The following is a 21,056-nucleotide window of genomic DNA, read 5'->3' as shown; positions in this document are numbered from 1 at the left end:
GATATTTATGACTAAATACGTTCCTTGAACATTTCACTCGCTCTTTAAATTTTTGACTCTAGATTTATCAAAATTTGGGTCTTTAAATTTTGAACTTGATGGCGAATAAAGGCTCTTTTCAAATTTAATCATTTTACAAAAGAAATCCTGTTGTTTTTGGATACTGTAAATTTTATTTCACGCCCAATTTAAAAAGAATAAGTTATTTGTATTGTTTTTAAATTTTTTAGTGGTTTTTTATGAAATAAAAATTAGAGTATCAAGTTGTTAGCTTGACCTTTTGCATTGGCAATACAGTCAGTATTGCATCAGTTTGATTACTAGAGAATCCCGATTGGTTGACAGTACATGTAAAATAGTACATACAAGCAAGAAATAAAACTTTACAAAAATGAAACTTTACAAAAAGTTTGCTTTTGGGATAAGAACCAAGGACAAAAAATGTCTATAAAAAAAGTTGGGTGGAAGGGTGTTTTTTCGCAGACAAGAGGGAGGGGGTGAAGGTCAAAAATATACTGAAAAAAAAATTGTTAGTTGAATATCATCACATGACACATGTTTTCAAGGTATTTTTTGATTCTGAATCTAATGACATAAAAATAAAGTCAATACGATTGCTTTAAGAAAAGTTATTGTCGATTAAAAACAAGGGCGCTTGTTTTTTGACTTCAACAGGTAAAATATAACCAAAATAACATGTAAAAAATATGCTACACTGATGAAATTCGGGATGAAGGTTTTAGATAAAGCAGGGACATAGGATTCAAAAAGTTCTTAAAATTATTTTTGGTGAAAGGGTGTTTTTTTTATAGGTTAAGTTGTGTGTGAGAAAGGTATCATAACAGCTAACTTAAATTTTATAAATTTTTAAAACTTGGTGAAAAAGTTTTGGTTGGTATAAGAATTAAGAAACTATAAAAAGTACAAAATTATCTTGAGTTAAAGGGTGCTTTTTTTTAAGATATGATGAAATCATGAAATATTTTAGGTTAAAGGGTGTTTTTTCTTGGGAAAATAGGGAAAATCCAAGATAAGTCCAATAAAATCAATGGTATAAAAGGTACCCTCACGAAATTCAATAAATATGTTCTCTTTCTCATGGGGATTACGAATAAAAGAAATCTATACCTAAATTTTTTTTCATGTGAAAGGGTGTTTTTTTAGGTGTATTGAAAATATGGGTATATTTGGAAAAGTGTGCAATACTAGAGTAGTGCTAGTGGTATCCTATTGAAATTCAGGAATTATGTAACTTTTGAGATAAGAAACAAGAATCTAAAGTGTCTATGCAAAATTTCACGGCTAAAAGGGTGTTTTTTTTAGTGAAAACAAAAATGATGGATCACCCTAATGAAATTTGGTGATAACTTTGAATTTGAGATAGAAAGCAAGAATAAAGAGTTTTTATAAAAACAAATTAGGCAAAAGGATGTTATTTCGAAGAGACAGTAAAATCTGTAATTGGTCCCAAAAAGCCAATGATTCGTGTAAAACGTCTAAGAACTTAAGTATAAACGTTCAACTTGCCTTCGAAAACAAAAATAAAATTAATCTTTTTTAGGGACCAGTTACAGATTTTACTTTCTCTTCGAAAAAAACACCCTTTCACACCCTTTGAAAAAATCACTTTCTAGTACAGAAAGTGATTTTTTTTTAATTTTACATAAAAGATGCCATAGCTATTTCTTCTCAATTGGCTTGAATAATTTTTCTGAGAATTCTCATAAACTCACATATGACTTAATTTTAAATCCCCATACATCCTTATATTATGGCTTCTGAACAAACAATAACAATATTAATAACTATAAAAAAAAATAGTATAAAGATTTACAAATCGCTTACCGCTTTATTATTATATCTACCTCGCCAAACGAGATCCGTATGAACGCTATAATCGTAAAATGCAGCAAATCCTTACCAAACACTCTCCTAAACGCTTTTCGAGAATATCGCTCGTCGTATATATATCCTTAATCACACAACTGATATGAGATGCAAAATGCATTCAATCACCTCCCATAAAAAAATGGTTTTCACATTTAAATTCCAAGGAAAAAGAGAGCTATAAACGTGTGCCAGTATATAAGAGTATGCAGCATAGTGCCATTAATACACCATCATCCTGAAAGAACCTCAAAAAAAAAAGACAAAAAAAAAAAAACTATACTGAACAGGAAGAAAGCAAAGAACCACAGAAAACCCTTTAGAATATCACATAATAATTTTAAACTTAACGCAGTGCTGAAAAGCTGCATACCTGGCATTTTCGCCAGGATATACTTTATGAGTCTCTCAATGGTTATTTATGTCAGTCATATAATTCAGTCTGGGTTCGGTTCGGTTCAGTTCTGTGGGGTGCAATGCGTTTCGTTTGGGGGGAATCCTGGGCTCATGGCTTATGCATCGCGATGCGGTTACAACCGAGAGAAAAAGAGAGATGGTAAGCAAGGTCATGAAAATGCACTTAAGTGGGTTTTCGCACAACCGAATGTTAATGCGCCATCTTGTGCTAGCTCTTCTGCAACGAAATGGCATTCAAATTTTGTTCCCCAATTCAGTTCGGGTTTGGGTATAGAGTATTCACCCACACGGGTACACACAACACCTTTATGGCCTTTTAAGCGATTTTTCTCTCCCCCATCCCCTCTTTTTGAGCTGTGGCTGGTTCTTCGTTCTTTATTCCCATTTTTTTATATTTTTTGATATTTGTTTTTTATTTTATTTCAAGGTGCAAAAAGGAGCTCTATATCGATGGTGTATACATTTGAAATATCCTTTTTTATTCTTCAACAGATTGCACTTGATGTAGTGGTTCCACCGAAATGATCAATGAAGTGTCGATACATGCAAATGCAATTTCAGACACACAAAAAAAAAAAATAAGAAAAAGCACAATCCTCAAAATCCTCAAGTGAATTGCTTGAGAATGGGACCGAAAGTGGACTCTATGATATAAGTGGGTTTTATTGAAAAATCCTTAGAAGGGACATTATTTATGTCGATTGGTGAAGTGTCTGATATAGTGAAAAAAGGGTTTCTCATATATTTTCGTTTATAATGGTGGAGCTTATAGAGCTCTTGTTAAGATGAATTAATTTTGATTTATATGTCTGATTTATAAAGAGGCAATTATTGGTTAGCAAAGAAAAAAAAAAAAAACTTTAGAATGCGAAAAATTGAAACTCTTTTCTTAAAAATATTTGAAAGGGTGTTTTTTTGAGAGGTTGAGTTTTGTATATAACAAAATTATCTTGATTGAAAGGGTGTTTTTGTTTAAGAAAATGATGAAATTCAGAATTAGTACCACAAATACTTGGGTAAAAACGGTACCCCAATGAAAACTGGTAAAAAATATTTAATTTCTAACAGAAATCAGGAATCTAAGAAGTCTAGAAAAATATTTTAGGTGAAAGGGTGTTTTTTTTTTTGGGTAATAAGGAAAATTCGTGATAAGTCCGATAAAATCAATGGTATAAAAGGTACCTTTATGAAATTTATTAAAAATTTCATCTTTACCATGTGAATCTTACGCGTGATTCTCAAATCTATATACATTTTTTTCATGTGAAAGGGTGTTTTTTTAGGTGTAGAGAAAATATTGGTTTTTTTTGAAAAACTAAGTAAATATAATAATATGGGAACCTATCAAAATTCCATAACTATGTTATGTTACTTTTGAGATTGGAATCACGAATCTAAAGTGTCTATAAGGATATCATGGTTAAAAGGATGTTTTTTTTTTAGTTAAAACAAAAATTGATGGGCCACCCTAATGAAATTTGATAAAAGCGTTGCATTTGAGATAGAAAGCAAGAATAAAGAATTTTCATAAACAAATTTTGGGGAAGAAGCAGATTTTTCGTAGAGACATTAAAAACCGTAATTGGTCCAAAGAAGTCAATGATACCTACACGGAGAAAACATAACGCCAGGGATAACTTTACTTCTAGTATATTTAATCAGAATAAAGTTTAATATACCAGAAATAAAGTTAAATATACCAGAAGCATAGTCATCCCTGCCTTATTTTTTCTCTGTGTACATGTATAACGTCTATGAACATTGAATTTGCCTTCACAACAAACAAATAAAAAGAATCATTGGATTTTTAGGACCAATAACAGATTTTATTGTCTCTTCCAAAAAAACACCCTTTTCCCCAAAATTTGTTTATGAAAACTCTTTATTTTTTTTTAATGAAATGCCTTTTTTCAATGTAGGTAGGTACTATTAAGAAAAAGTCTGAGATCATTAACGTATTTAAAAGGAATTCCCCGAGTAAAAATGAAATTCTGCTGCATCACTGCTGCAACACGTCCGCACCATTATTAGAAATTTCTATTGTGCCGCACCACTGCTGCACCACGTCTGCACCATTTTAAAAAATTCTAAACCACCACACCACCGCTGCAACACGTCCGCACCATTACATTTTGAAAAAATGAAAAATATATGAGAAAAATTCGGTGCACCACCGACCGCACCGCCGCACCACGTTTGCACCATGAACAAAAATTCTCTTCTCGTACTTATACAAATGTTTAAGTCCTCTTCAAAGTTATTTTGACTTAAGCAACAAACTTCCAGTTCGTACAAATATGACTTGGTAATCGAGTGGTTAAGGCGTTTGATTTTTAATTGAAAAAATTGAACGGGTGCGAATCTCCTTCTCGTGGGTATTTTTTTTTTTTTATTTTCAAAAATCCAAAATTATGTACCATGGTGCAGCAAATTTTTCATACAAAATGAAATGGTGCGGACGTGGTGCAGTCGTCGTGCGCCAAAATTTCAAGATTTTTTAAAATTTTTTTCTTTAAAAATTCAATTTCTATTTTTACTGGGGTCGATAGTCAGTTTCTAATATATGTCTCTAGGGGGCGCTTAAACGTTTCATAACCTCTAACCTGCTGCCATAGAAATTGCTACAATCAAGCATTTTTTAATTTTTCAAAATTATTTAAAACTAATGAAATTTTTCAAATTTCTGGTGATTTTACATTTTTTTTTTTTTTGTTTCAGAACAAAGCCAACTTAAAATTTGACCTCGAGTAGATAATTAGCTGGTTGAATGAATTTTGTCCCATTTAAGAAGCCAAACCGTCGTCGTCGTATAGTTAAAGTCGTCCTTGTGTCATTGTGTCGTATATACGTGGCCAGGTAAATTGTTGAAATAAATCCCTAAAGCAGCCTCACAAGCAAAAACGCAAACAAAATTAATTTTGTCCTGTCACTTGGGCATATACCATATCGTCCAAAAAACCCTCATCCTCTTGCAATGTGGTGCGGTGTTAGTCTGTTCTACTCACTTTCAACCATCACCATCTTCCATTCTCTTGTCCCCTTTTATTTTTTGGGTATGATGATGGTTCCTTAAAACGATCCCAAAATTTACTTTTCACACTCGACTAAATGTTCTCTGTCCTAGAATATCATCTCTGATATTGAAGCTCATGTTGAAGCTGTTCATAGCAATGTCCTGGCCCATGTCCAACCCAACACCCAACAACAAACGAATATATAAGAAGAACAAAGTAGAAGAAGAATTTTTGACTTTTCACCTTTTTCACAGCTCGTCCTTTTTTGCTTCATCGTCGTCGGTTGGTCGTCCTCCAAATCCTTCGACCAACAGAGACACCATCACGTTTGGGCCCACTACAGTGCGTTTGGTACAAAACTCCCAAAGGTCCCCCATTATACTTACTCTCAATCTCAACCAAACCAAAAACCCCCTCCCCTAATGCTTCATGGTCCAGTTTTGTTACTTGGATGTTGCTGGTTTGCTGGCTACTGCTATTGTAGCTGTGCAAATGTGTCGATCATGGTCGGGTTGTGAGTGACCCAAAATCATGAGGCAGGTAAATATGTAGGTTCTGGTTCTGGTGTTTGTGTCCTCGTCCATCCTTTTGTGTCCTCAGCATCAGTTCACAGTTATCCTGTGATGGTATATAGTGAATTTCTTCGAAGTGCTTTAGGAAAAAACAAATAAAGTCCAACATTACAATGGCATGACTTAACATGTGGCTCAGGGGCCAACAAGTGTCTTTCTCACACATGTGCATGGATGGATCTCTGGACCGTTTTTCATATCTATATGCCATAAGGACTGCATCAGGAGTATTTATGGATTGGAGCTTGTCCACTATATATTGTGACTATATGGCTACTTTGACTTTTTTTTCTATCTCATCCTCTTCCCTTTACTATACTCAACTCATATCCCATTGTAATATATCCCAAGAGCAAATACCTACACGGGATTAACGATGGGTTGGCTATAAATAACCCGAAGGTCGAAAAAAAATACAATTTTTTTTTTTTTTTTTTTTTTTGTTTTCTTCCCGAGATTTTCTCTTCTTTATTGCCAAGAAGGTTGAGGTGTTTGTGACATTCAGCCTATCAGCATGTTTTTTATAGGTGAATTTCACCGAGTTTGTCGGATGTCCGATATTTCTCAATATTTTTCAATTAAGTTTGTCAAAAACAACGCTTATCACCAAAAAAAAAAAAAAGAACTGGCCACAAAATGCAGCCTTGTTTGATCCCACAGTAATGCTCAATTATAGTCAATATTTCTCCGCAAAGTGAATTCATGAGACTCAAGGTGACAAAATATCCCTCTGTATAGGCACACCTCTTTTTTGCGAATTTGGTTTATACTTTTTCATGTCACTAGAACTTTTTTCGGTCTCACTATTTTATAGAGAATCATATATGAAATTGATGTAGAATTTTTCGAAGAATTCGAATATTGTATTTACAATACCAAAAAATGTATTTTCACCCTTACGAATTCATCAGATTTCAAGAAAGCTCAGTAAAACTTGAGGCAAGAAGGAAGAAATCTGTCAAAATTTTACCAAAAAGGTAAAAAAATTCTGGATTTTATTGATATAACGTTGATAGAAAATTTCAAAATGGTAGTTTTCGTTATACTGGCTCTATCCGTGGGTCCATTTGTACATCGAGAGAAGGCCTTAAAGGATGGTTGGATATTCTTGATATTAGGTAAGTATAAATCGTTTTAAGTAATTTTTAAAATTTTTAATTTTAAATATCTCCTTTTTCATATACCTAACGTTTTCGAGGCATTGTTATTTTCTTGTCCTTCTAAAGACAAGAAGCAGATATCAAAGTGTCGAAACAAGTTTTGGTTTACAGATATGAGATCACAGTGAACAGGCCTATGCTTTCAGCTAAAAAAATTACAATTTTATGTTTTTTTTTCATTTTCGAAAATTATCCAAGGGGTACCCCTTGTCTAAAAAAACTGAATTTTCGAAAAATTTCTCCAAATACATTGAATAAGACATCAAAAGAAAATACTCTTTAGACCCTATTCATAACTGAAAACCAAAAGTTTGTAGGAGTTCGGGTTGCTGAATTATTTGCAATCGAAATATTTTTTTCTTAAGGTTTTCAAAATTATCCAAGAGGTACCCCTTGTCTAAAAAAAACTTAATTTCGAAAAAATTCTCTAAATAAATTGAATGATACATCATAAGAAAGGACTCTTTACACCCATTCATAATTGAATGCTGAGTTATTTGCAACCGAAATATTTTTTTTTTTTTAAGATTTTCGAAAATTATCCTTGTCTAAAAAAACGGAAATTTCAAAAATGTTGTCCAAATATTCTAATGATACATCATAAGAAAGGACTCTTTACACCCATTCATAATTGAATGCTGAGTTATTTGCAACCGAAATATTTTTTTTTAAGATTTTCGAAAAATTCCTATCCAAGGAGTACCCCTTGTATTGAAAAACGGAATTTTCTCTGGGTTTTCGGTATTTTGGGTTTTCGGGATTTAGGGTTTTCTGGATTTTGGGCTTTATGGATTTTGGATTTCGGGATTTTGTCCGTCTCCCAAAGAAAGGTCTATCCATAACTGAATTTCAAAAGTTTTTTGGAGGTCTGGTTTCTGAGATATTTTCAACCAAACATTTGTTTTTTACCGAAGCCGATATCTTTTGACCTTTGCTAACCTATATCGTGTTAGCAAAATAGAAATATTCTGAAAATATGATACAGTGGGTGAAGCTCTGTCAATTGGAAAGTGATCAATCTTAATTCTAATACCTACGTACATATATTTTAGAGGAAATGTCAAAGTTTTTGAACCAAAGTTGTATCTAGACTGCAACAAGCTTGCAAGGAACCAATGCTATTTACGAAGGTCGTTAGTTGAAGAGGCCAATAATGCACTTGTTCTCATGATAATTTTCTGACATTATTAAACAAATATGCATTTCATCATTTAATACAAAACTGCAGAAATTCACCTTTTGACTGTGTCGTTCTATTTTAGTGAAGTGGCAAAACAGATGAAGGCAGTTGTATAATTTTTTTTTTTTTTTTGGGGTTTTTGGACCACTTTTCCGGCTGTCCCCGGATTAGGTGCGGATTTTGTTGCTCCACTCTGCCATATATTAATGTAATTAATTATATTAAATAATAAATAAATATAAAATGTGACAAAAACAAAAGTAGCAAAAATAATTCTCAAAATTAAACTTAATGATGGCCAATTTAACCAGCACAAGCATGAAGCAGAAGCAGCAGCAGCAGGCTTAAATGTGTTTGTGTTGCCAATCCAAAAGTACCTCTAATGATAAATGGAGTGGACTGTGTTAATAAGTACAATAGAATAGGTTATATACATTTCATATAGAAGAGGGTTGAGGGTTTTTTTTTTTTTGTTTGGTGGGTTGAGGTTTCAGGACATGTATTCGTATATGCATGTGTTTGTATATAATTGAGAAGGATATAAAATAGTGTCCTGATTTGACACAAACAAAACATATGTGGGCTTATTTATTATTGAAAGTACCAAACATATACCAACTCTTCAAAAACTGGATTTCGCGTTGTTTCCATTATGTTTGTGAGAATTATTTATGGCCTCGTTATAAATAAATAAGAATGCAAGCAGTGTTTTTGGAGATTTTCATCTGAATAATAGTGAATAGACAATGGATATGATAGAGTGAATGTATATACATTTTGTGTATGACGGCACTGGCTAGAGATATAGTAGATATGGGATGGCTTTAATGCACTAGAATTGCATGTTGAATAATTTAGGCAATAAGCGTTGTGCAAATATTTTATTTAAAGAGACAATATAACGATGGAATGGACACATATTAAGTTGGTCGAAAATAGGGCTAAAATAGAGACGTTATTGAATTGGGGAATTTAATAGAATGAAATTTGGGCCAATTATTTGTGATAGAAGTAAAATGAGGAAATGCCTATTAAATACTTATAATATTTTATTTCAATAAGTAAATTAGTAACGTATTAAAAAAAAACTAATAAACAGTAAAATCGCATTCAAAATTTATTACCTCACACAACGAGAATCAATCCTCATGGGACACTGCCTCATTCACTCTGCTGATTTGAATGATGTATTTTAGCAATCTTTTCCTTGAAGCTCTAAATGTAGCTGTAAGTAAGGGGAATAAGCTAACGAGTGAAGTTTTTACTTGCTCAATTGGGCAAGTACCTATTGGTTTCGTTTTGAAAAAAATTAAGGTTTTAATCAAAACCAACATTACGATGATGGAGAAGTCCGAAAAAATGGGTCCCGCTGTTCCGTCCGTCTATGCGTCTGTGCGTCCATCTGTACACATTTCCACAACCTAAACGGGTAGACGGATTTTCTTCGAATTTGGTACAGATGATTTTTATAGAATTCTGAAAGTTGTTTTTTTTTTTTTTCTTATACATATCTCGCTTAATAGTGTACCTTCCATACCTAAAAATTTTTCAATCTATAGCTAATTACTCGAAAACGGCTCTAACGATTTTGATACAACTTTTAAGATGTAAAAAAACAATTGCCATAAAACTGCATTTTTAGTTTTTCTAAAAAAAAGTCAAATAATAAGAAAAAAAAATATTTTCATTTAACAAAATGTTTCTCTAAATGTCGACTCTTTCCCAACATCAAATAAATTTCTTTAAAATTTATATAAAGGCAGCTTTTAAAATCTACAAGTAAAAAAACATAAAAGTGCTTTGAACTGTAAAAGCAATTACGTGCGTTCCCAGTCGTGCATTTTATTTAATATAGGAAATTGTGGCTTTAAGGCGGCTAGGTAACGTTTATTTATTTATTAAAAAATAACTAAAATAATTTGAAACATTACTTGTTCTTTTAAAGAGTTCTCTTTTATTTGTATTTTGACGTAATAACACTGAAAATAATAAATTTCGTAAAATTACGAAAATCTTTTCATACACTACATTTTCGTTGGCCCAACGAAACTTTCGTTGGCTCAACGAAAATATGTAATTTTTCGTAATATGAAAACCTTCATCAATTAATGAAAACGTTTCATACACTTTTTCTCCCTTTTTAGTGCCAAAAAATCCAATTCAATGAAAAGATTCATCAATTAACGAAAAATTTCATACTCATTTTAAAGAATAAAAATAAGAATTTTTTCCTTATATTATTAAAGTTTTAATTAAGTAACGAAAAAATTCATTAACTTATTAAATTCAACATTAACTAACGAAAATCTTCATAAGCTTATGAAAGTTCTTCATATACTAGGTAATGAAATATTACATTGGCTTATGAAAAAATACATCAGTTAACGAAAAAAATCGTTGCCTTACAAAAAAAAAACGTAGACTTGGGTGCATTTCTGTTTTAATGATTAAAAATTGAATCTTGCTTTATATAGTTCACATTAGGTTTTTGTTTAAAAATCTATGTAAGCTGAGCTGAATATAAAAAATATTTGCGTATTGACAAGGTGTCTCACGATAAGTCGGACTCATCAGTTGACTTAAGTGAGCTCCACCGGGTCGAAACGCCAATTTTTGGTTTGGACTATATTAAATTAATAATTTAACAAGTCCAATAAAAAAATACAATTAATACAACGAAAAGTTTCGTTAGCTAACAAATATTTTTTCGTAATTTAATAAAAATGTTCATTAAATTTACGACAAAATTCTTTAGCTAACGAAAGTTCTTTCATAAATTAATCAAAAAATACATTGACTAACGAAAAATATCACCGTGGTTAATTAAATTTTACGTTAATCGATGAAAAATTTCGTAAAGTGATGTAAAAATTCATTAACTCTCAATCAAAAATTTTTATGAAAAATTTCATTGAAATACTACAGTTTTCGTTGATTGATGAAGTTCTTCATTAACGTATGAAAGCCAATTCGTTGAGCCAATTAAATTTTTCATCGGCTGAAAATTAATTAAATTTTCGTTGGCTCAACGAATTTTTTCGTTGTATTTACGTAAGGATTTGGTTCAGTGTACTAAAATATATACATATTTATGTATATTTTTTGTTTGTTTTTAACTTTTTAAGTCAATATCGAAAGCATTAACATTTCACATTTAAATCAGATTCGTTTAGGTATATTTAAATAAAATGCACGACTGGGGCGCACGAACTTGCTCTTAGTCAATTCAATTCAATTTCAATTTTGTTTTATTGAACATACTATATACAATTGACTTAAGCTTAACTTATTTCTAATAAGATACATTGATTGATATAAAATTTGTTGGCACATATGGGGCCTAACCTTATACAATGGATAAAAGATAAAATATATATAAATATAGTACATGAATAGGCTTAATTTTACAAGTCTGCTGACTAGGTTATCCTCGGGGTGTTCCGTCCCGGTTGTCCAGTTGTGGTATTGATAATGGTGGGTTGGGTGGTATGGCATTTAGCCGCGGTAGTAGGCCGATTGCGTATCGGCGTAAAAGTAAACTACTTCCTCGTTGTCGGTTGGGATTATGTGTTCATCCAGAATATCCAAAGCACTAAGGTATCTGGGTTCGGGATGTCGTTGTTGGGTTCTCATGCTTCTCATCAGCTGATTGGGGTGGTTGGCGATGCTTCCGACAAGTTTCTTTGCAGATTGCAGCAGATACTTTTCCAACGTCATGATGTTTGCTTCCTCGTAAAGTCGCTCGTTGCTGTAGTATTTTTGTAACTTGCTCTTAGTCTTAGGGTTAAAGTTGCAAAAATGTTTTTAAATAGAAATTTAAAATACATCTAAAAAAAAAAAATTGAGCTCAAAAACAAGTATGCAATTTGATTTCTTTTATTGAGATGGATTTTTAGAAAAAAAATTTCAAAATTCTTGTTAAAGAAAACTTATTTTATTTTAAATCATTTTTTGAAAAAAAAAAAAAAAAAAAAAATCAAAAATAAAATTGGTACCTATGCCATTTTGTAGAAATTATATAATCAAAAACTTAAATTTAAAAAAAAATCAAAGTCCCGTTTTCGAAAATTTGATTTTTCAAAACAAATTTCAAATTTTGTTTTTAAATCCAAAAATTATTTTTTTTCTGTCAAACCTCTGATTGATATTAAAATTATAAAAATGAAATTTAATGAGTAGTTTGGCAAAAAAATCAAATTTGATTTGATTTCAAAAAAAAATTTACCATTAAAAAATATAGGTAGACCTTGTAGGTATAGACCTAACATTAGAATTTTTTAAACAAAATCGTTGGAGCGGTTTTCGAGAAAATTAAACTTTTCCGAAACTGGTAGGTATATGACAGGTACCGTTATATTTGGTCCAAAAAATTAATTCCAAAAACCCCTCTGTACAGGATCCAAAAATTGCTACATACCAAGTTCGAAGATCGGACCAGATCGGATACAGATAGACAGACTGGCAGACAATGGACTTTCGAGACCCACTTTTTTTTTGCATTTTTTTCACTGAACCAAATCCTTACGTAAATACAACGAAAAAATTCGTTGAGCCAACGAAAATTTAATTAATTTACAGCCGATGAAAAATTTAATTGGCTCAACGAAATGGCTTCCATACGTTAGTGAAGAACTTCATCAATTAACGAAAACTGACATTTTTCATAGAAATTTTTTATCGAGAATTAATGAATTTTTACATAACTTTACGAAATTTTTTTATCGTTTTACGTAAAATTTAAATGACCACGGTGATATTTTTCGTTAGTCAATGTATTTCTTGATTAGTATATGTAAGGAACTTTCGCAAGATAACGAATTTTTTTGTTAATTTTAAGTTTTAAATAAATTACGAACAAATATTCGTTAGCTAACGAAACTTTTCGTTGTATGTATTAATTATTTTTACTTGCGATATAGGTACTATATATCAAGTTATGCATTCGTACAAAAAAAAAGTTGAGATAACATTTTTCCATGACATTACGATGGTAGACAATGCCAAAAAAGTGGGTCCCGGAAGTCCGTCTGTCTGTCTGTCTGTCTGTCTGTCAGTCTGTATGTCTGTCTGTCTGTATAAGGAGCTACAGCCTAAACGGATGGACCGATTAATGTCAAACTTGGTATGTAGCGTTATTTGGCGACTCTCCAGAGGGGTTTTTGGAATTAATTTTTTTGGACCAAAAATAACGGTACATGTCATATACCGATTTAAGTAAAATTGAAATATCTCGAAAACGGCTCTAACGATTTTGTTTAAAAAATTCAAATGTTAGTTTTAAGCTAAGGTTTATCTTCCAATGAAAAAATTTTTTTTGAAAATCATTATTAACGGTACCTGCCATAGAACGGTTTTTTTCAAATCCGATTATCTCCGAAACTGATTATTCGATTTCAACGAAACTTTTTGTGAAGAAGCATGTATATAATTTAAGTACCTATAAACCAAAAATGAAATTTCCAAAAAAATAATTTTTGGATTTTTAAAAAAAATTTGAAAATTTTTTTTTGAAAAATCAAATTTTCGAAAACGGGACATTGAATTTTTTTGAAATTTTGTTTTTAGATGTTGATTAGTGATTTCTACAAAATGGCATACCAATTTTATTTTTAAACTTTTTTTCCAAAAAATTATTTACAAAAAATTAGTTTTTTAAAAAACGGCTCTAACGATTTTGAAATTTTTTTTTCTAAAAATGCATGTTAATATATCAATCAAAACTGCATACTTGTTTTGGAGGGCAATTTAAATTCAGATTTTATTTTATTTTTTTAAAAAAACGAATTTTATTTTTTTTCCAAATTTCTATATAAAAAGTCTTAAAAATTTAAGCAACTTTAACTCTAAGAGCAAGTTCGTGCGACCCCAGTCGTGCATTTTATTTTATTAGATTATACTTTTCGTTGACTTACGAATTTTTTCATTCATTTTTCTTCCCTTAATTTTGGAATAAAAACCTGAAATTCAGAAAAAGTCTAGAGAAGCGAAAATTTTTAAACATTCAAAAAAACATAAGTATTTTGAATTTTAGTTTTTGAAATTTTAATCATGGGAATACAAAAATTAAATTGAATGCATGGAAAGTTTGGAATAATATATATCTACTTCTTCTCCGTTGAAGTATTTAAGGCATTCCTTCAGGTATTTAATGTCATCTCCTATGCTGGATGCTCGGCTTTTGAGGTATTCCAGGCGGTTAACACGTGTTAGTAAGCTTCCTGAGAGTCTTTGATAGTGTCCTTTTTAGATTTTTTTCCGTTACAGTCCTTTTGAACTGTTTTTTGCGTCGGAAGTAAGTCGGAATATCAGGATGACATCTTTGGAATCTCAAAGAAAATAGATATTAAGAAAAAAGTTAGTATATTTTAAGAGAAAAGAATATGTTTTTTTTTTTTTAATATAGGAAGAAATAATAGAATGGTACTTACATTCCTCTATTTCATCGTTCATCCAATCTTTCAGGACTTAAGTTTGGAAATTTGGTAATTGGTACGTTCTATTGATCGCGGTCGGAATCTGAATATCTAGAATGAAAAGATGTAATTGAATCAAAATCATTGGGAGCCAGTTTACAATTTATCTTATCTATAAAATGCTCGAGTAAATGACCCAAGTTGCTTATTTTTGGCCCAAAATATTCTTTTTATTTATTCCGCGTGATAAGTCTTCCCAATTTTAGTTTTGAATTTAAACTGTTACGACTTCGACTACCAGAAATGCACCCAGGTCTAAGTTTTTTTTTTTTTTTTGTAAGGCAACGATTTTTTTTTTTCGTTAACTGATGTATTTTTTCATATGCCGACGTAATATTTCATTAGCATATGAAGAATTTTCATAAGACAATTATTTATTTTCATCGCAAAACTTGCTGAATATGTCGTGGAAAAATGTATTTTCGAATCAACGTATTGTTCTGTTAGTCGATCTTTCTCTTATTTGTTAGAACAGCATACGAGCGAAAATTTGGAATAAACCCTATGAAATCACTAGTTATAAAGATTTTTCGAAAGGTGGCCGAAAACTGGAGACGGCCGAAAATAGGCAACTCTACCCTAGTATAGATAGGTACCTACAGTAAAACCCGGATAAGTACCTCACCTTAAATGTCCCATTTTGATAGGCACTAAAGCGGGTAAGGTACTTACAAAAACCCGCTTAAGTGCTCATAGGCAGTTATCTCTATATTTATTTAATAATAAAAAAAAAACATGTTTGATTACTAAAAACATAATCTTCACAAAACAAAATTACTTTGAAAGTTTAAAATAGCTAACTAGTTAATTTCTAACTTTAGTAGAATTTTTGAATTTTAAAGCGGTTAAGGAATTGAAGTTTTTCTTACAGTTCAAACTTATTTCAAACGTGTACTTAAGAGAATTTTTTGCAAGTAAATTCAATTATATGTATTTGAAAAGCCAGGCAATTAAGCGGGTTAGGCACTTAAGCGAGAGGCACTTAAGCGAGAGGCACTTATCCGGGTTTTACTGTACATATATCGCAAGTAAAAATAGATTTAAGGCTGACGGAAGAAAAAAAATTTTGATTTTCAATGTCATGCTCTGCATACCTTCAAGACACTCGATGTTAGGAAAGGAAATACCATCAATATACTTTCTAAAGCACTCCATACATAAAAGTCCATATTGAATTTCCAAAAGCATGTTTCACTATCTGTCAGAGCAAATCATTACTCGCCCTGCAGCTTCAAAACTGACCCTCTTAATAAATTAATTTCTATTCCAATGCATGAAATATGATCATCTATTGAAAATGCAACTCAATTAGTGTCAACAATTATTCTCATCGTAATGGAAAAAATTCATCTTTTCTTCTCTCAAATGCTAATAAATAAATTTACACCAAACATGCAAAACTCCCATCCTTCCCATATTCAATACTTAATTCTTCCCAAAATGAAACAATCAAACCCATCAACTACCCCTCTGTTCATCTATAATTTAAGAACTCTAATGTTTGTATTGAAAGGAATCCCCTTCTCTCACAAAGAAAAAATAAGGTGACAAATGTCCAATTTCATCACACAAGAAAAATACCCAATTATACCATCGACTTCGACTTTCCCATTCACATTTTCGCATCATCAATTTATCTTATTCACAAATCGAAAATAGATGCATCCTATCTATAAAAATAATTTTTGCGCGAAGACAATTTTCGAAATGATTTCCCGCCGTTCAAATACACTTATCAGCTGGCTGCAAAGGATGACAAAAATCACCCAACAAGGACTCGTACTGTCTCTTCAAGGAAAAAATAAAAAAAAAAAAAATTGGAACAAGATAAAATCCTCAAACAAAACGTCACTCACATTTCACCCCTGACTGAAACAATCGAAGCAACACTAACAGAAGGCAGTAGCAAGCAGGCAGGCAACAGGGGGTAAATATCAATTTAAGTGAATTATTTATTTCGGTGTCATTAATAAGGGTGACCTGAGTACGAGACAAATAAAAAAAAAAAAAAAAAAAAAATTTCCATCCAAAGTACTTATCTGTCTCCTGTCACCCGAATAAAAAAAAAATCGAAAAAATCGCATACTCCTATAAAACTCCTATAGACAACGAGCACACAGCAAACCCCAGCCACATCCGGTGACTTTTATTTGTGTGTCACGGAAATGGTTAAGGAATTATTGGCCCACAGTCATAGATACTGTCACAAAGCTGACAGTTTAGTTCAAGTGGGAGAGAGAGAGAGAGAGAGAGAGTAGGGGAGGTGGGGGCAGAGTGAGTATACAAGCTCCATGGGGGATTTTGGCCGATTTTGGGTAAAGCTTCGCAATCACACAGCAGGTGCGTGTCGGTACTTCTTCACAAGAGCATATACATAACACAAAACCACCCGAAGGCTGCAAAAAAGGGCTGACACGAAAAACAATTGCTGATAGGGGCAAATAGGTTCCAATCCCAACCATCTTCTGCCGCCCACTTGAAGGGAATGATGAAATATAACGGTAAACAAGTTATTAATCACCTGTTACAACAGAGTGTGTAGTTCTGGTACTCTGGTTCTCTAGCCTCCCCCCTCAAAGCATGCGAACATGCTTACATGTCTCACACATCCGACACCGAGAACCTTATACGACAAGCTATCGGAGAGGGAGCCGCAGAGAGGTGTTTTTCGCATGTGTCATTGCGACAAGCGACAAAGGAACTCATTAAACTCTGCCGCTTACCGCTGCCTTCAGACCAGTTAGTGCATTAGTTGGGGGAATAAAGAGTCCTTGTCACATCAGGCCTTGCCTCAAACCCCATCAAGCTCCATGTGTGGCACAACTGGCAAACGGTGGGTGTCGAAAATGCACTCTAGCTCGGGCTCGGAACGGGACAGCAGCAACAAGTCCTTGTAAGAGGCTAAAATTTATTCCACGTATTGGTTTATGTCTGTTATTAGTCTGTCGAATGGTGGTGGTGCGCGACATCGGCAAAAGGTGGTATACGATACTGTGTTTGCTGCTAATGCAGCAACAATTTGTGGCATGCAACATATACACATAGTTTAGTTGTTTCTGCATTAGGAAGCAATCAGTAACGACTACGACGACGAGGACGACTTGCAATGAACAGTAGTGACTTCAAACCATTGCGGGAGTCTTTTAGGAGAGTTGTATCCAGTAGGTAGTACAACAGCCCTCCCACAGTGCATTAGGGTGGCAATAAACTTTTCTTTAAGAAGTTAATGACTTTAAATGAGAGTTGCGATTCTGTTCTAAAAGGGTTGGGTCTGTGTTGCCCATAAATTGAACGAATATGTTATAATTTTCTCTTTGAATTTGGAGCGAAAGTTTTTTTTTCCGTCTGAAAATGATGAAGGATGGGGGTTTTCTAATCGATTCATATGTTAAATGTATTTTCTTGTGTGATGACGCAGAGTGATGTTGAAGAGTCATTTGCCTTTTAAATTATAGTTTTCTTCGTATTGCATAATGATGGCTATAACAAGTTTAATGGTTTTAGATGGTATTGTCCAGAATTTGGAGTAATTCCTGGAAGAAAAATCACTGAGAAAATTAAAATGATGAATGTTAATAGGCTCAGATAAGGCTCTATACCCACTACCCACAGATATGTTTGATGGTATTCCTTACTCTATGGTCTTAGGTAACTGATTAAAGCAACCAGTGTTTTCATAAGCTTTATTGCTTATTTGCATAAGTCAACTTTAATTGAGTAACAACTTGAGATTAAAAACAAAAATAGTGAGCTTATTTCGAGACAAATGTAACATATTTATTTATTGTACGAACGAAAACAGCCTAGTGAAATAAGACTCCATTAAATTAGGCCCATGAAAAAGGAAATAAGGCCCAAAAAAAAAGAATTTTTTATATTTTACATAAAAATACTAAAGTAAATTGCCTTTCACAGAAAATTTTGTTAAAATCCGCTAATGAAAGGCCCAGAGCTTGTAAAGTACAGCTTATTGCGGACTTCCTGAAGGTTTACAGCACGATCTTTACAATTTAAAATTAAAAATTAGTTTTTTCTCGTAAATTGGGTCGCTACTACAATTAAAAATTTTGAAAAATACACCAAATTTTGTTTTTTTTTTCTCAGAAAATTTTAAAATTTGTAATCAGAATTAAGCACTTTATATTATAGTAGAGTAACTAAAGCAAATTATTAGGGAACCCGGCCGAACAGCTCTGATTTTGACGATTTTTTTTTTCAAACGTAGGTAATTAAAAATACTTTAAAGTCTATAGATTAAAAATTGCCGGTGTTGCCGTATTGTTTTTTAAAATTAAAATTAAATTTTTTTTAACAAAACCATTTTTGTTGCTTAAATTTCATAAAACAAATGATAGCAAAAGATTCTCTAGGTAACTTAAGGAAAATATATAAAAGGCAGTAAGGGACAATCTTCCATAGTTTAAGCGATAAATGCAATTTTCTAACATTCTGACCTCAAACACAAAAAAAAATATTTTGAAAACAACGGCAACACCTACAATATTTTAAAATACAGAAGCCAGAAGCTCATTCTTATCTCATAAATTTAAATCCACTAAATTTGATCAAGACTTTTTGAAAAAATGGTCCTCAAACTCAGAATTAAAAAAAAAAAAATGTTATTAGAAAAATTTAAAATGACTTTTTTCCAAACATTTTCTAATAAAATATGAATTTATTTAAACAAATTTTTGGCCATAAATATTATCAGTTGAATTTCGAAGCAAAAAAGGTAAAATATATCACACTTTTGAAAAAAAAATGAAAAATTATTTCAATTTCAATGGTTTTTTTTTTATTAAAACTGAATTTTTGCATTGAAATAATTAATTATCTCAAAGACTATGGTAAATAAGAACTTTAAATTTTTGCTATTTAACTTTCAACAGTAAGGGTTATTAAATGAATAAAAAATAATTTTATGTTTAGATGTTGAAAAAAAAGTTCTTCGAAAATGAAATACTTTTTAATTTTTTTCATAAACCGTAATACAAATTGACATTTCCTTTTATAATTTGAAATCATAGTAAATGCGGCCAAAAAAATTTGAAAAAAAAAATGCATTTTATATTACGAAAAAGTTTTAAAAACGACATGTTAAAATTTTTTCAATATTTTTTTTTTTTTTTTTTTTTCAAAAATCTGAGTTCAATTACCATTCTTTTAAAAGCCGTTCATTCAATTAACTTAATTTTAATTTTACATATATGACTAAGCTTCTAGCTTTTAAAAAATGTATATTTGAATATTGTAGGTGTTGCCGTTGTGTTCAAATATTTTTGTTTGTGTTTGAAGTCAATTAATAAGAAAATTGCATCTATCGCTTGAACTATGGAAGATTGTCCCTCACTCTCATATATTTTTTTTTCCTTGAATTTCCTAGAAAATCTTTTGGCATCAATTAATTTATGAAATTAAAAAAAAAAAATTTGAAAAAAATTTGTTTTTGTTCACAAAAATCTTCAATTCAATTTAAAAAATCAAAACGGCAACACCAGCAATTTTTAATTTATAGACTTTAAAGTATTTTTAATTACCGACGTTTGAAAAAAAAGATCATCAAAATCTAAGCTGTTCGGCCGGGTTCCCTAATATTTCCAATTTTTGAGCTTTAGTTACTCCACTATTAAATCTGTTTTGAAAGAAATTTTGATAAAAATACAGTGGAATAAAAATGAAGTTTAATTTTGAATATTTTTGAATTTGACATTTTTTTTTGTGTTATTCTGTAGAATAGCTAACTGAGTGATCTTTCTTAATTGAAAAATTCAATGATTTTATTTGATTGTTTATGAGCCTTATATCTTTATTCGACAGACAGTTAACTGGCTGTTTATTAGAAGATTGAAAAATCGGGTCTTAAGCGTACTTTGTATTGTAACAAAAAAAAATTTGTTGAAATTGATATTTTTTTTTTTTTTACTTAAATCTTTAGTGAATTGTAGCGACCCCTAAATTTTCATATTAAAATCGGAAAAAAATACCATATACTATGCTTGTATGGTAGAACATAATGCAGGGGTGTCTAATTAAAAAATCGAGAAAAAGATTTTTTCTACCATATAAGAAGCACCCTAATTAGTGATGGGAACTATCGAATAAAAACTATCAAACTATCGATAGTTGTAAAATATTCATTCGTTCGATAGTTTAAAATCATTCATTCGAATAGTTTTTTCGTTCGATAGTTTTTTATTCGATAGTTTTTTCGTTCGAATAGTTTTTTCATTCGATAGTTTTTTCATTCGAATAGTTTTTTCGTTCGATAGTTTTTTATTCGATAGTTTTTTCATTCGAATAGTTTTTTCAAACGATAGTTTTTTCATTTGAATAGTTTTTTTTATTCGATAGTT

This window comes from Episyrphus balteatus, chromosome 2 (genome assembly GCF_945859705.1).
Source record: "Episyrphus balteatus chromosome 2, idEpiBalt1.1, whole genome shotgun sequence".
Lineage (NCBI taxonomy): Eukaryota > Metazoa > Arthropoda > Insecta > Diptera > Syrphidae > Episyrphus > Episyrphus balteatus.
The sequence above is the reverse complement of the archived record's forward strand: the minus strand, read 5'-3'. Positions refer to the sequence as shown.